Source organism: Phyllobates terribilis, unplaced genomic scaffold (genome assembly GCF_046119375.1).
Source record: "Phyllobates terribilis strain yellow unplaced genomic scaffold, ASM4611937v1 Scaffold_4__5_contigs__length_816908805, whole genome shotgun sequence".
Taxonomy (NCBI): Eukaryota; Metazoa; Chordata; class Amphibia; order Anura; family Dendrobatidae; genus Phyllobates; species Phyllobates terribilis.
In genome coordinates this window covers 676393312-676409022 of record NW_027362764.1, presented here as the reverse complement: position 1 = coordinate 676409022, position 15711 = coordinate 676393312, and the positions used below count along the sequence as shown (strand labels likewise).

The window sequence follows — 15711 nt, the reverse complement described above, 5'->3', positions numbered from 1 at the left end:
GTTTGTTGAATAGCCCTCAAGGCTTCCTGCAGATTTAGGGCATAGTCTCTGATGCTGTCCTGTGCCCGCTGCCTACATCCATAGAACCTCATTTTAATCTCAGCGGAGGTACGTGTATCAAATGTACCCCGAAGCCGGGCCAGGATACCCTTCACAGTCCTTTTCTCCTCAGTGGGCCATGATTTTACCTCCCTTTGGGCTGCGCCAGTTAACTGCCCTGTCAATATGCTGACCTTCTGCTCCTCTGTCAGGGGGTAAACCTGGATGAAACTGTATAGCCTTTCCTTAAAGTCAGTTAGGGCATGGGGCTCCCCTGAGTATTTGGGCAGCCAGGCCGCTCCAGGGATGTAGGGCAGGGAAAAGGGCGTCACTGCTGCTGCAGCTGCGTTGGTGGTAGTGGGCGCCTCTGTGTCTGACATCTTCCTCACCCCTAGTTAAGCGTGGCCTACCTTCCGGCGATCCTCTTCTGTAGGCCGCGGCTCCGCTGCTGCTGCTATGGACGAGGACCTGGCGTCGCGTCCTGATGACGTCAGCGTCGCTCTCTCTCCCTTCCAGGACCTTGCGCAGCGTCGGAGCGTGGGGCGGAGCTTCGGATCTCGCACGGTTTTGACATCCACGCCCCTCTTCTTCCCGCACGGCGTTCTGAAGATGGCGTCCGATGGCGGGAAGCAGCTGCGGATGGCGGGAAGAAGGCAGAAGACGGCGGGAAACGGTCCAAGATGGAGTCCGATGGCGGGAATCGGCTCCGGATGGCGGGAAACTTCGCCACAGGTAAGTTTACAAAAGTCTTTTTCAGGCACGCAGTACCCGGTGGTTGCGGGCACGAAATCCTGCCGACTACGCCAAAGCTGACTCGCCCCCTGGGCCGTGGGGCACTCGGATCCGGGCAATAGGGAAACGATGGGGGTAGTAGTGGTGACCCGGTTCCGTGGCTCAGGGTGGTCAGGCCAATGGTAGTCTGCTACGTTCTGCTGATAATGTCCGACTACGCCACCCGTGGATTGCGGTTATTAGGAACCGCCGCTGCATGCAGACCGCTGGGGCTGATGAGGTGTGCAGCTAGGGTAGTGTGACTCCCCACGGGAAGAGTGCGGCCCCAGGGCAGTATAATGGATGGTGGGAGTGATGGTAGTGAGAATCCCAGTGCTGATAGTGCGGGAGGAGCAAGGAGCACACAGACAACAAGTTGCAGTCCAGGGTCTTTACTACAACAGGTAAACTGACCCATAAACAGTCCCGGCTAGGAGGGGACCTGGACGTCTGAAAGCAACGGGGAAATTGGCCCTGGTCAGGGTGAGGGTGTAGGCCTACCGTGCTTTCTGCGCTCCTTCTGGCTATCTCCTCCTGATAGGGTAACAGCCCACGTTTCCGAGCTTTCTGTGTATTCTCGCCTGTATGGCCTGCGACGTGGGTTCCTTTCTGCTCCCAGCCTTGTACGGCTTTACTGGTCCCTTCGGTTGTGGCAGGGCCTCCAGGCTTCTTAGGCCAAGGAATGTACAGTCCCTTGCGGACTGGTTCTCTGCTGGGGGATGTGGAATCCTTCCAGCCTCAGACACCAAAGTCTGGTAAAATTAAGTCTTTTCTCTGCCAAGACAGGCTCTCTACGCCTCTTGTCTCTGGCTTGTGGCTCTCCTCCTGCCACACTTCCTCTTAGGTGCAATCAACTTTCTGTCCCTGCTCCACTCTGGGACACGTCTCAGAGCTGAGACAGGCAATCCAGTTCTCTCTAACCCTGCCCCCAGCACCAGCTTTTATAGGGGCAGCCTGCTCCCCCTACTGGCCTGAGACAGGAGGCATTGCATGCTAATGTTCCCCTGATAAGAGAACCTCCCCCTTGCTCTCAGACACAGCTTTAATACATTTTGTGGCATCCAGGCCAGGGTGACACACATGGTGACGGAGAGGTTGTGGGGGCAGATAGGGGGTGTTGTCACGTGCGAGCACATGTGCATGCTGGCTTGTGTGTGAGAGTGCGCTTCCTAGGTGTGGCGCGCTGCAGACAGTCAAAGGGATTGTTCCCTTTCATTAAAAGTTAATCCCCGGCTGCAGCCTATTAGAAAGCAACTAACCGCGCTCTACTCACCCTACCCGGGTCTACCGGTGAGTCTCGCCTCTGCTCCCGGCCTGTGGCATTGGCCGTGAAGCTGACGTTCCGTCGACAGCGCTGCAGCCGATCAGTGAGCTCAGAGGCTCTGAGTGGGGCGTTGTGTATACAAGACCTTTTAAGGAAGCCAGCAAAAAAATTGAAGAGAAGGGAAAGCACAAAAGGACCTGGTCTTGCTGAGCACTGGAAAGGGCAGCCTGCAGCCTGACGTCAAAGTAGAAAAGCAGCAAATGAGAGGCTAGTCTCTGCCTATGGCCACACCACCCTGAACACGCCCAATCTCGTCTGATCTCAAAAGCTAAGCAGGGTTGGGCCTGGTTAGTACTTGGATGGGATACCACCTGGGAATACCAGGTGCTGTAGGCTTTTGCTTTTTCCTTCCTTCCACCAGCAGGGGGCACTCTCTTCTATGCCTTTTTTCCATTCCCTTTCACAAGTGCACACATTCATTCTCTTTTCTTTTTTTCATTTGCTTTCTCTCTTGCGCTATTTCATCTCTGCAAAATACCAGCATCCTTCTGATCACCGTGGGCCTCCAGCATTGTTGCTTCTTTACTTTTAATACTAGGCTCCTTTTCACCAGGACCAGCATCTCCCCCGTGGCTGGAGGCAACCACCGGTAACCCCAAGCAGAAGACGTTTGCAGGCAACACGACCCTCCCCCGGAAGAGCAGCTCAAAGTCACTGGCAACCATCTCACCCTCTTCCTTCATTCACCCCTGGACGTCTCGCTCCGCCCCCAAGTTACGGGTCCAGCTTGCTCTTTCTGTCACATTACCGCGATGAAGGGTTTAGCCTGCAGGAGACCCTGCGCCAAGCCATTTTTGAAGACACCTGATGCGGCGGGTGAATCACTGCTAAACAAACCACACCTGTAGGGACGGCACAGACTTTGCATGGACCCTTCGGAGCCCGCCCCGTCACGGCCAGTTTGCTCGCCACCAAGCGATCCTGAGAAAGGCTGGCCGGGCGATGGATCGAGCAGCTTCTACTGGCCATACCACCTTGGATACGCCTGATCTCATCTGATCTCAGAAGCAAAGCAGGGCTGGGCTCGGACAGTACTTGGATGGGAGACCTCCTGGGAATACCGGGTGCTGTAGACTATTTTGATGATGTTTTTACCTACTGCCCAGCTCGGCTAGCATGGAACGGCGCCTTGCCGGACACCGACCCAAAGTAACTTAGATGATGGAAGCCCCAAGGCCTCTGAGCCAGTAGGCAGCTAATTACGCTACCCCGCCGCCTTCACGCAGGCCTGACACCGAGCTCCTTTCCACGGCTAGGAGTGCTTATTGACTCCGCAGCTCGCCGTGTGGAAATGATGGCGTTAAAAGCACCCGGGGCCGTGAAGGGGCCAGGCTTTCAGCAGGTGCCCAGGGAAGGTTTTGGATGTCGGTCGCCTAGCGAGGGCCAGCAGAAGTAACATGTTTCTCTGCAAAGAAGCTTGTGTAACCAAGCCAGACGGCTGACAAAGAGCTAACCTCAGTGCAAGGAAGGCAAGGAAGGTGCGGAAGGAATTGGGGAGGGGGTGGTGATTCCTGCTAGGGCCCTGAAATCATAAAACAGGCAGGAGAGTCTGACGCATGGTGACGGAGAAGTTGTAGGGGCAGATAGGGGGTGTTGTCACGTGCGAGCACGTGTGCATGCTGGCTTGTGTGTGAGAGTGCGCTTCCTAGGTGTGGCGCGCTGCAGACAGTCAAAGGGATTGTTCCCTTTCATTAAAAGTTAATCCCCGGCTGCAGCCTATTAGAAAGCAACTAACCGCGCTCTACTCACCCTACCCGGGTCTACCGGTGAGTCTCGCCTCTGCTCCCGGCCTGTGGCATTGGCCGTGAAGCTGACGTTCCGTCGACAGCGCTGCAGCCGATCAGTGAGCTCAGCGGCTCTGAGTGGGGCGTTGTGTCTACAAGACCTTTTAAGGAAGCCAGCAAAAAAATTGAAGAGAAGGGAAAGCACAAAAGGACCTGGTCTTGCTGAGCACTGGAAAGGGCAGCCGGCAGCCAGACGTCAAAGTAGAAAAGCAGCAAGTGAGAGGCTTTTCTCTGCCTACGGCCACACCACCCTGAACACGTCCGATCTCATCTGATCTTGGAAGCTAAGCAGGGTCGGGCCTGGTTAGTACTTGGATGGGAGACTGTAAAATAATACTCTTCCTGTATTATTTTTTTCTACTGAGGACTTCTCAAAGTATCAATATCACGATATTCTTATAAAAAAATGTATCTATTTATTCTTGGATTGTCCATTAAAAAGAATCAGATTGCAGCAGGTACATACAATAATTAGTTATAAAGTAATTGTCCATTTGTCCATAATTAGCTTAATTGTTGAGATTCACCCATCTTTCCTTGGATCCTGGCTGGTAAATCATGTCTTTGTCCAGCATGTGTCCAGGCCTACATGTCATCTGCTTCTCAGCATGAAGATTCTGTGTCTTGTGGGGTGGGCACAGCAAGAGAGCCCCCCCTTTCTGTACCATGGGCTTTTATAGCCAGTCGTATGGACACCTGTTCTACATATGGTAGTGAACCAAAAATACACACACAAATAGCGCATGTCAACTAGACACGATGGCTGAGGCATAGAACTCAGAAAAATGATTATCGATTAACATTCCAAATGAATTTCCATAATTAACCATTTAACATTTCCCCCTTTTTTGAGAATAAAAGGACTTTAGCTGAAATTTCTCAAAAGAAGATACATTCATCAATCATTTTTTCTTTCCTTCTTCCTTGGCAATATCATTAAATTTCCATAATAATAATAGTAATAATAGTATCAATATAAGATTATTGTTATATAATAATGTGAATTCATGTTATGGTAAGCCGTGACTAATATTCATTTAATATGTATAATTATACTTCCCTATATCTAAATTGAAGCAATCGCGGGTTCAATCGTCATCATCTGATGTCATCGGGTCGTCGTCTCGTCTTCTTCTTGGTTCTTTTATAACACAGTCTTTAGATGAAAACTCCTTTGAAATAAATTACAGCATGTAGATATTGTACAGTCCATAATTGTGTTCATTATTGTTCAGTCCATAAACTGTACTCTTTATTAGAAAGATCATGTGTGTCAGTTGATAAGAAAACAAAGTCCACGGATGAAATGTAGCTTTAATATCTGTGCAGTGTCACCTGGACTTACGTTGGATCGTCTTTGGAATCTTCCGTGTGTCTGCACTGGTCTCGTGTCACTTTTGGAACAGATGTGACGTCTTTGGTCAGTAAAGCAAGGGTTAACTTGACACTTTCCTGCTTTATATAGCACCATAACCAGTACTCAGTCCTTTATATACAGGACACATATGCCAGGTATTAACTGTTCACCAGCTTTCATTGAAGCGTTGCAGGTGATAAGAAACCACTGGAACGTGATGAAACTTAAACACAACACAGTACATATAGGATCATCGTCCTCTGCTGTCCTGGTGATCAGTGGTGTGAATTGTATTGTATGTAATGGACACAGTCTATTTTAACACTCAGCAGTCACACCTGTTACCTTCTGAGACGTCCGGATATCAGTTGCTTCTTCTTGTATCTTTTGAGAATCTCTTTGATTTATAAAAATTAAAAGTCTTTATTAAGATTGAATTCATAATTGCGATGTCTTGATTGAAGTCTTCATTCCCTAATCTGATACCAAATCTGGCAGTTTTTCCTAACCTATAATATCACAGCGTACCATAGCAATCAGTAATATCCATCTAATTATTATCAAAATATTAAAATAAATTATGTTTGGAATAACAAACAATAATAGATAATAATTCATTATCAATCAAGTTCTCCATATGATAGAACATTTTTTGTCATAGGTGTAATTACCTTTTCCAACCCATAGGTATCAGTGTATTTTGAAAAAACAAGTTTTTATATCTTTATTAAACCAATAATATCAAAGAATGTATACTCCTGAACCAAAATGAATAAATATATGAATGTATGAATGAATGAATGAATGAATAAATGAATGAATGAATTGTTGTGTTTACTCAGAAAATGTAAACAATTTTTTCTTTAGCAATATATATTTAATGAAGCAATACTCTTGTATTAGACATTACTTTATTAAATATTAATGTGTTTTCTCAATTGAGATATTGAACTCAAATAAAATCAAATGAGAATTAAAAAATGAAAAAATAGAAAAATAAGAAGTATAAAGTAAGAATAAAATTTTAAAAATGAAAAATAAAATTAAGAGTAAAAATAAGAATAAAAATAAAAATAAGGCCTTTAAATTTTAATGACAAATGCAGAGTAATTATATTCTCCATAAAAAATACCCTTATATCTCCATTATCTGGATGATTTCATATTTGTCATAACCTTGTACCACCAAAAAATATTAAATTATGCAACTTTGCATGTAATACCCTTCTTAATTATACCATAGTACCTTATTATTATTTCTTCTTTATTAAAATGTGTGGAAAATAAGTATTGATCAAAAGTGATTATGTAATCAGGATCAAAAACACATTTTCCCCCTTCATACCAAAAATATTATTTTATAAAATTTATGTATATATCAGAACCAAATTAAAAATAATTATTCTTCTAGAAATATTGTGCATAAATTTCATATCGATGAGTAGCATAGATTTGACTAAAGAGAGGTGTGTACCTGCTTAGGTAACCATTAAAAATAATATTATAGTTATTCAAGAATATTATCATGTGGAAAATTATTCTAAATATAAATTTGCTTTGTAAACCATTTTGATGTGTGGTTGCCCTTATCCACTATTAGTTAAATCAAGAAATAATAATTATTAAAGAAATATAGAAATATATATATGTAGATACAGTGCCTACAAGTAGTATTCAACCCCCTGCAGATTTAGCTGGTTTGATAAGATGCAAATAAGTTAGAGCCTTCAAACTGCAAACGAGAGTAGGTTTTATGAACAGAAGCATAAATCTTACAAACCAAAAAGTTATGTTGCTCAGTTGAATTTTATTAAATTTTAAACATAAAAGTGTGGGTCAATTATTATTCAACCCCTATGTTTAATATTTTGTGGAATAACCCTTGTTTGCAATTACAGCTAATAATCGTCTTTTATAAGACCTGATCAGGCCGGCACAGGTCTGTGGAGTTATCTTGGCCCACTCCTCCATGCAGATCTTCTCCAAGTTATCTAGGTTCTTTGGGTGTCTCATGTGGACTTTATTCTTGAGCTCCTTCCACAAGTTTTCAATTGGGTTAAGGTCAGGAGACTGACTAGGCCTCTCTAACACCTTGACTTTTTCCCTCTTGAACCAGGCCTTGGTTTTCTTGGCTGTGTGCTTTGGGTCGTTGTCTTGTTGGAAGATGAAATTACGATCCATCTTAAGATCCTTGATGGAGGAGCGGAGGTTCTTGGCCAAAATCTCCAGGTAGGCCGAGCTATCCATCTTCCCATGGATGCGGACCAGATGGCCAGGCCCTTTGGCAGAGAAACAGCCCCACAGCATGATGCTGCCACCACCATGCTTGACTGTAGGGATGGTATTCTTGGGGTCATATGCAGTGCCATCCAGTCTCGAAACGTCACGTGTGTGGTTGGCACCAAAGATCTCGATCTTGGTCTCATCAGACCATAGAACCTTGAACCAGTCTGTCTCAGAGTCCTCCAAGTGATCATGAGCAAACTGTAGACGAGCCTTGACATGACGCTTTGAAAGTAAAGGTACCTTACGGGCTCGCCTGGAACGGAGACCATTGCGGTGGCGTACGTTACTTATGGTATTGACTGAAACCAATGTCCCCACTGCCATGAGATCTTCCCGGAGCTCCTTCCTTGTTGTCCTTGGGTTAGCCTTGACTCTTCGGACAAGCCTGGCCTCGTCACGGGAGGACACTTTCAAAGGCTGTCCAGGCCGTGGAAGGCTAACAGTAGTTCAATAAGCCTTCCACTTACGGATGATGCTCCCAACAGTGGAGACAGGTAGGCCCAACTCCTTGGAAAGGGTTTTGTACCCCTTGCCAGCCTTGTGACCCTCCACGATCTTGTCTCTGATGGCCTTGGAATGCTCTTTTGTCTTTCCCATGTTGACCATGTCTGAGTGCTGTTCACAAGTTTGGGGAGGGTCTTAAATAGTCAGAAAAGGCTGGCAAAAGAGATCTTTAATCCACACATGTGAAGCTCATTATTCTTGGTGCCTGAACTACTTCTTAATACTTTAGGGGGAACAAACAGAATTCTTGTGGTTTGAGGGGATGAATAATAAATGACACTCTGAATTAACTTTTAACGTTTTAAAAAAACAAAAAAACAAAAAAAAAGTTGCTGCAGTGCATTTCCCACTTCCAGGCTGATCTACAGTACAAATGTCACAATGCCAAGTTAATTCCGCATGTGTCAACCACCTAAATCTGCAGGGGGTTGAATACTACTTGTAGGCACTGTAATACCTAATTATGTATTATAATTTCCTCAGAATTAAATATATTTTTGTGCCTTCACGTAAAGAAACATTTTTTTTTTCAAACATACAAACATACGAGGCCTCTGTCACATCAATCACACTTAGCAGCTGCTGATTTACTCATCTGTCACCTTCACTCTGACATTCACAGATCTGTTCAACTCAAACATTCCACATATGAAGTTTTAGATATATATATATATATTTAACCCAAAATTGTTGTATCCCAATTTATTAATGCGCATTGCCATATCAATTGAATATCTTTATATTTATATACTGGATTTTGGCTGTTGGAGCTGAAAAGAGGACATTGGTAAACCAGGGGAGGAGTCCTGAGGAGATAATTTGCATATTCCCACTGCATTTTGGGGTAAGTGAAGAGTCTCCGCGAGCTCAAAGAACACTGGATTTTGGCTGTTGGAGCTGAAAAGAGGACATCGGTAAACCAGGGGAGGAGTCCTGAGGAGATAATTTGCATATTCCCACTGCATTTTGGGGTAAGTGAAGAGTCTCCGCGAGCTCAAAGAACACTGGATTTTGGCTGTTGGAGCTGAAAAGAGGACATCCTGCTACATGTTCACAGACTTGCCAGTGGAAAAGCCAAACTTCACATGCCAGAAATGCAAGCTTGTGTCCCTGTTGGAGGAGAAGTTGCGACATCTAGAAGAGAGGTTAACTACCTTGAAAATCATTAAGGAAGGTGAAGAGTTCTTAGACAGAGCAGAATTATCTCTTCATGATTCAGAAAGTGAAGAAATTTGAACTGCACCTGACGATACAGAGGAATGGAAGCATGTGACCCACAGAAGCAGGAGGATCGAGAGGCAGTCAGCACCCATACTGCTCAGGAACCAGTACCAGGCTCTCACGCAGGAGAACCATGAAGAAATACAGCAAAATAAGACTTTGCCAGCAATGAATAAACTTGTAAGCCCTCAGAATCCTTCTGGATGGAAAAAGAAGAATGTTGTGAAGAAAAAACGGAGAGTGGTGGTCATGGGGGATTCCCTGTTAAGAGGAACAGAGGCCGCTATCTGCAGACCAGACATAACCTGAAGAGAAATGTGCTGTCTTCCAGGAGCAAAAATTAAAGATGTGTCTGACAGGATATCAAGATTCTTCAGATCTACAGATCACTAACCATTCCTGCTACTACATGTGGGGACAAATGACACCGCAAGAAAGGACCTGGAAACCATCTGCAGTGACTTTGAAGACTTAGGCAAGAAAGTGAAAGAATTGGGAGCGCAGGTGGTCTTCTCATCCATCCTCCCAGTGGATGGCCATGGAACAATGAGGTGGAATAAGATTCTACAGGTGAACAACTGGCTACGTCGATGGTGCCGTCAACAAGGATTTGGATTTCTGGATCACGGAATGAATTACCTATACGATGGACTACTTGCTAGAGATGTGGTGCACCTTACGAAGACTGGAAAACATGTATTTGGAAGTCGCCTTGCTACACTCATCAGAAGAGCTTTAAACTAGAACAATGTGGGAAGGGAAGCAAAAGGCCAGAAAAAGCCATACAGCTGACAAATACTATTGAGATCTCTGCTACTGGAAGTGGAAAGGAAGAACAAAGACAAAACAATTTAAATAATAAAAATATGGGAGGAAGAGAAACCAATCACAAACTAAAATGTTTTTATACAAATGCACAAAGCATGGGCAACAAACAAGGAGAATTGGAACTACTAACGCAGGAAAAGGAATATGATGTCATTGGAATCACTGAAACTTGGTGGGACGATACACATGATTGGAATAAAAGGCTAAAAGGATACAACTTATTTGCAAGAAACAGACTTGATAAACGAGGAGGAGGTGTTGCATTGTATGTTAGAAAAGCGTATATCTGCACAGAGATTGAAGCTTCAGAGACTGGGAGCTCTGTGGAAACTGTTTGGGTAAGAATACAAGGAGAGAACAACGGAAAGGACACCATTGTAGGCATTTACTACAGGCCACCTGGGCAAGCTGAAGATATGGATGAACTCTTTATGTATCAAATGACCAAGTTCCCCAAAAAATATGACGTAGTGGTCATGGGAGATTTCAACTATCCAGACATTTGTTGGGAATCTCTGTCAAGTAAAACTAACAGGTCAAGCAAATTCTTATCCTCTCTTGCTGACAACTTTATCTTCCAAAAGGTAGGGGAGAAAACAAGTGGATCTGCTACTTTGGATCTAATCCTTATAAACAGGGAGGAAATGGTTGAGGAGGTAAAGGTGGCTGGGACCCTAGGAGGCAGCGATCATGCTATTATAGAATTTTGGATAACTAGAGGAGGAAGACATGTGAAGACTCAAACTTCAAGGTTAGATTTTAGAAAGGCAGATTTTAAGAGACTCAGAAAGAGAATAGGAGGGATCCAATGGCTGGATGTCCTTAAGGACAAAAATGTCCAGGAAGGATGGGAAATTTTTAAAAATGAGATTCTCAAAGCACAATCGTTAACAATATCGAAAAGTAGGAAGAATGGGAAGCATTTAAGGAAACCAGGATGGATGAACACAGAACTTAAACACATGCTAAAAAGAAAGAAAGAAATGTTTATTAAATGGAAAGAGTGAGGCATATCTAAAGAAGATTATAATGCAGTCTGCAGATCCAGCAGGGCACATATCAGGTTAGCTAAAGCTGACAATGAATTAAGGCTTGCAAGAGATGTCAAAAGCAATAAAAAAGGATTTTGGGGGTATGTCAAAAGTAAAAGAAAAGTCAAAGATGCTATAGGATTTTTACAGGATGAAAATGGAGAAATGGTAAGAGAGGATGTTGAGAAGGCCGAACGTTTTAATTCTTATTTTGCATCTGTTTTCTCTCAGAAAGAAAATGTAACATCAACTGATCTCCACTGTCCTTTTAAAGGAATAGAGGAATCCAAGTTATCTGTAAACAGAAAGATTGTGAGGGAATATTTAGCTAACATAAATGAGTTCAAGTCTCCAGGTCCAGATGAATTACACCCCAGAGTACTGAAGGAGATCGTAGAAGAAATTTTAGAACCACTCTCCATAATCTTTGAAAATTCTTGGAGAACAGGAGAAGTCCCAGAAGACTGGAGAAGAGCAAATGTTGTTCCTATCTTCAAAAAGGGGAAGAAGGTGGACCCAGGGAACTATAGGCCGGTGAGTCTGACTTCTATACCAGGAAAGATCTTTGAACAAATTATTAAACAACATGTATGTAAGTACATGGATAAGAATGAAGTGATTAACCAGAGTCAGCATGGGTTTGTAACTAACAAGTCATGTCAGACTAACTTAATTTCCTTCTATGACAGAATCACTGACTGGGTGGATCAGGGAAATTCTGTAGATATAGTATATCTTGACTTCAGCAAAGCAGTTGACAAAGTATCTCACACCATCCTTATTGAAAAAATGACCAAGTATGCAATGGACCAGGCAACTGTTAGGTGGATTCATAACTGGCTTAGTGATCGGACTCAAAGGGTGGTTGTAAATGGCTTCACATCCAGCTGGATGAATGTCTCAAGTGGGGTACCACAGGGCTCCGTCCTGGGACCTGTATTGTTCAACATCTTTATCAATGATTTAGATGAAGGAATTGAGGGTAAACTGATTAAATTTGCTGATGACACAAAGCTAGGAGGGATAGCTAATACTAGAGAAGAGAGAGAGAGGATTCAAAAAGACCTAAATAAACTGGAGCAGTGGGCAGCAACCAACAGAATGGTTTTTAACAGGGAAAAATGCAAAGTACTACATCTGGGCAATAAAAAATGAAAAAAGCATATACAGAATGGGAGGAATAGAGCTAAGCAACAGTACATGTGAAAAAGACTTAGGTATACTAATAGATCATAGACTGAACATGAGTCAACAGTGTGATGCAGCAGCAAAAAAGGCAAATACAATTCTGGGATGTATTAACAGAAGCATACAGTCTAGATCACGTGAAGTCATTATTGGTCTTTACTCCTCTTTGGTCAGACCTCATCTGGAATAATGTGTACAGTTTTGGGCACCACATTTTAAAAAAGACATAGACAAACTGGAGCAAGTTCAGAGAAGAGCGACCAGAATGGTGACTGGTCTGCAAACCATGTCCTATGAGGAACGGTTGCAGGATTTGGGAATGTTTAGCTTGCAAAAAAGAAGACTGAGAGGAGACTTAATAGCTGTCTACAAATATGTCAAGGGCTGTCACATTGTAGAAGGATCATCTTTATTCTCATTTGCACAAGGAAAGACTAGAAGCAATGGGATGAAACTAAATGGGAGGAGACACAGATTAGATATTAGAAAAAACTTTTTGACAGTTAGGGTCATTAATGAGTGGAACAGGCTGCCACGAGAGGTGGTGAGTTCCCCTTCAATGGACGTCTTCAAACAGAGGCTGGACAGACATCTGTCTGAGATGATCTAGTGAATCCTGCTTTGAGCAGGGGGTTGGACCAGATGACCCAGGAGGTCCCTTCCAACTCTACCATTCTATGATTCTATGATTCTATTTCTTTGAATATTCCCCAAGTACATATTATATAATATGAGAGTAAGTCACTGGAATTTCAGACACTTGAAAAAACTCTTGTCTTAGATTCTTTTTTCACTGGCTGCCCGGTCTTAAGTTACATCAGTTGAAAATAGAATGAATGGGATCCTATACTATTAGCTCAAAGTTCAAAGGCCACAGCTGTCACACGTCATGCTGTAAAGCTACTTTAATTTGCACGAACACTTCATGCACAGAAAATATTAGCAACACAAAAGAATTAATAAGTATTACATATATATTATAGTTCAACTAGATATATTGTTATTATTTTAAAATGTTATACACATAAAATCATGCAATTTTTTCGCTTCCTGTGTGAATAAAGAAATAAATCCATTTTAGAGTTCTTTGATCAAATCCTGCTTTGGAATGAAAACTCTAAGGAAATATAAGAAAATAAAATTAAATATCAAATTCATACAGAAACAGAATTATTTAAATATCTTATACATATATTGGTTGGTTCTAATGTAATTCAAAATATTGCTACTTAAATTTATATATATGAAGTTCTAATTTATTAATTAATATATATATATATATTTTATAAATGTATATATAAATACAATTATACGCAATCTCTACTTAGACAAGTGTATATATATATATATATATATATATATATATGAACTATTAGAAACTATGTAACTACAATTTTACTGTGTAAGATTATAAATAAATATTGAGACATTGTATTACATTTTGATACAACATTATAATTACAGTTTTTCCTTAGCCACTCCCTAAACCAAATCTTCTGTCTCTCTCAAATATCTCCAGGAACGCCCAATTTAGGAAAGACATTTTTCTATCCTTCAAAACCTCAGAGAACTGCCTGTTCTTCTGTCCACATTCCATGACGTCACTGTGAGTTGGTCGTCTCACCTGTCTCTGTCCATTAGGTTCAGCCATTTTCCTTTTTAGAGAATCACAGTTCTGACTGAGAATTAACTCATTCTGTGGAGAGATGGATCTTTGCACTGGCTGATATGGCTTATAACATATATGAAATCTTCTGCGTATTTGATAGAGTTCACTATGGGGATGACTCAGTCTAGGAGAGTTTGATATTGGCTTTTGGTAAGATTTTACCTTTCCTGGTTTTATAAATTTAGCTTGATTTATTTTCTTTTCATGATTCTCATGTTTTCTAACAAAATCCAGCATCTGCGCACATTCAAATAATGAATTTTTTTGTGATGCCATAACTTGGGAAACTGAATTTAGGAATTTGAATTTTTGTACAAAAGTTGTTATCATATGTTGTACTTTTCCATTTTTGATGAGAGCTTTGTACAACCGTTCAAATATGGACATGAATGTATATGTACATTCCTTCCTACCAATCCTTAGTTTCTGCAGATCTTCTATGTTGGGAAAATCCTTTGTGACACAATAAATCAAATATCTTAATCTGTCCGAATCATTTTCCCATCCATTAGGAGAGTCATTTTCACAGGGCATTAAATGTAAACGTCTGGACAATGTCACAGGAATCCATATTTTAAATAATTGATTCCTCTCCTCATTGGATAAAGCAAACTTATCAGAGAAGCTCTCAAATGTCTCTGAATTTCTACAGGCATGGATTTTGACTAGTGTTGAGCCACCCCCGTAGAGTTCGAGTTCGGTTCGGTTCGTCGAACACCCGTGTGTTCGCCGAACTGTTCGTCGAACTGTTCGTCGAACACCTTCGAACACCGTTAAAACCAATGGCAGGCAAACAAAAACACATAGAAACACATAGAAAACACCTTCAAAGGTGTCCAAAAGCTGACAAACTGCTCAGAAGACATAACTAACACATGGAAAAGTGACAAGTACATATAGTCATGCGAAAATAAAAGAGGTGGAGGAGTAAAAGGAGGGGGAGACACAGATATAGGCATGTCATGCCCTTCTAAAATCCAAAAAGTGAGAAGCCGACACGGCCAGTCCGCTCCTGCCCGTGCCACCTCCATGTCGCCGGGTTTGTGCCAGAGCCGCGGTGAACCCTGACGGCCAACCCCCCTCTCCCAATACTGGTGCCTGTCCGCTGGTGGGTCGAGCGAGCCCCCCTGTGGTGGAGGCAGCTCTAAGCTTTTTAATTTAAATTGTCTCTCTAATTTGAATGAATACACTTTAAATCCATTTACAAGGGTCTATTGGAGGGCAAGTCTCATGCCAGCAGCCGCGGTAATACCAGCTCCAGTAGCGTCCACTAAAGCTGCTGCAGTTAAAAAGCTTTTATAAGGATCGAGCTCGGCTGTCCACCGCAAGACATCCTACTGCCAGTCCCAGCCCCTATGCCTTGGGGTGCCTCCTGATGCTCTTCACTAAGTATCCCATGGTCCCGAAGCATTTCCTTTGAAAAAATTAAGTGTCTAAACTACAGGTGGTGTAGCTTGCTTAACAGCCGGGATAATCCGCTGACTAGCAGACACTGCTACTAGGCACAAAGTATTTCCTGGGCTAGATGCAGTTAAAAATTTGTAATTAGATACTCTCGTTGGATGCTGAGAAAGCATTCCATAGAGTCTCCTGGCACCCCATATATGATTCTCTTAAAAAGCTTGGGGTAGGGGTCTAGGGGACCCTTTTATAGCCAAAATCACGGCCCTGTATCGCAATACGTCACCTAGGCTGAAGATAAATGGAACT

General features: G+C 42.7%; 2 non-coding genes across 2 annotated transcripts; both read left to right on the top strand.

Moving 5' to 3' along the window:
• Nucleotides 1-2351: 2351 nt before the first annotated feature.
• LOC141267012 (5S ribosomal RNA) lies at nt 2352-2470 on the top strand. Its single transcript, XR_012321031.1, has one exon. It is a non-coding gene; the product is annotated as a 5S ribosomal RNA (ribosomal RNA).
• A 620-nt stretch (nt 2471-3090) lies between these two features.
• LOC141267034 (5S ribosomal RNA) lies at nt 3091-3210 on the top strand. Its single transcript, XR_012321053.1, has one exon. It is a non-coding gene; the product is annotated as a 5S ribosomal RNA (ribosomal RNA).
• Nucleotides 3211-15711: the final 12501 nt, after the last annotated feature.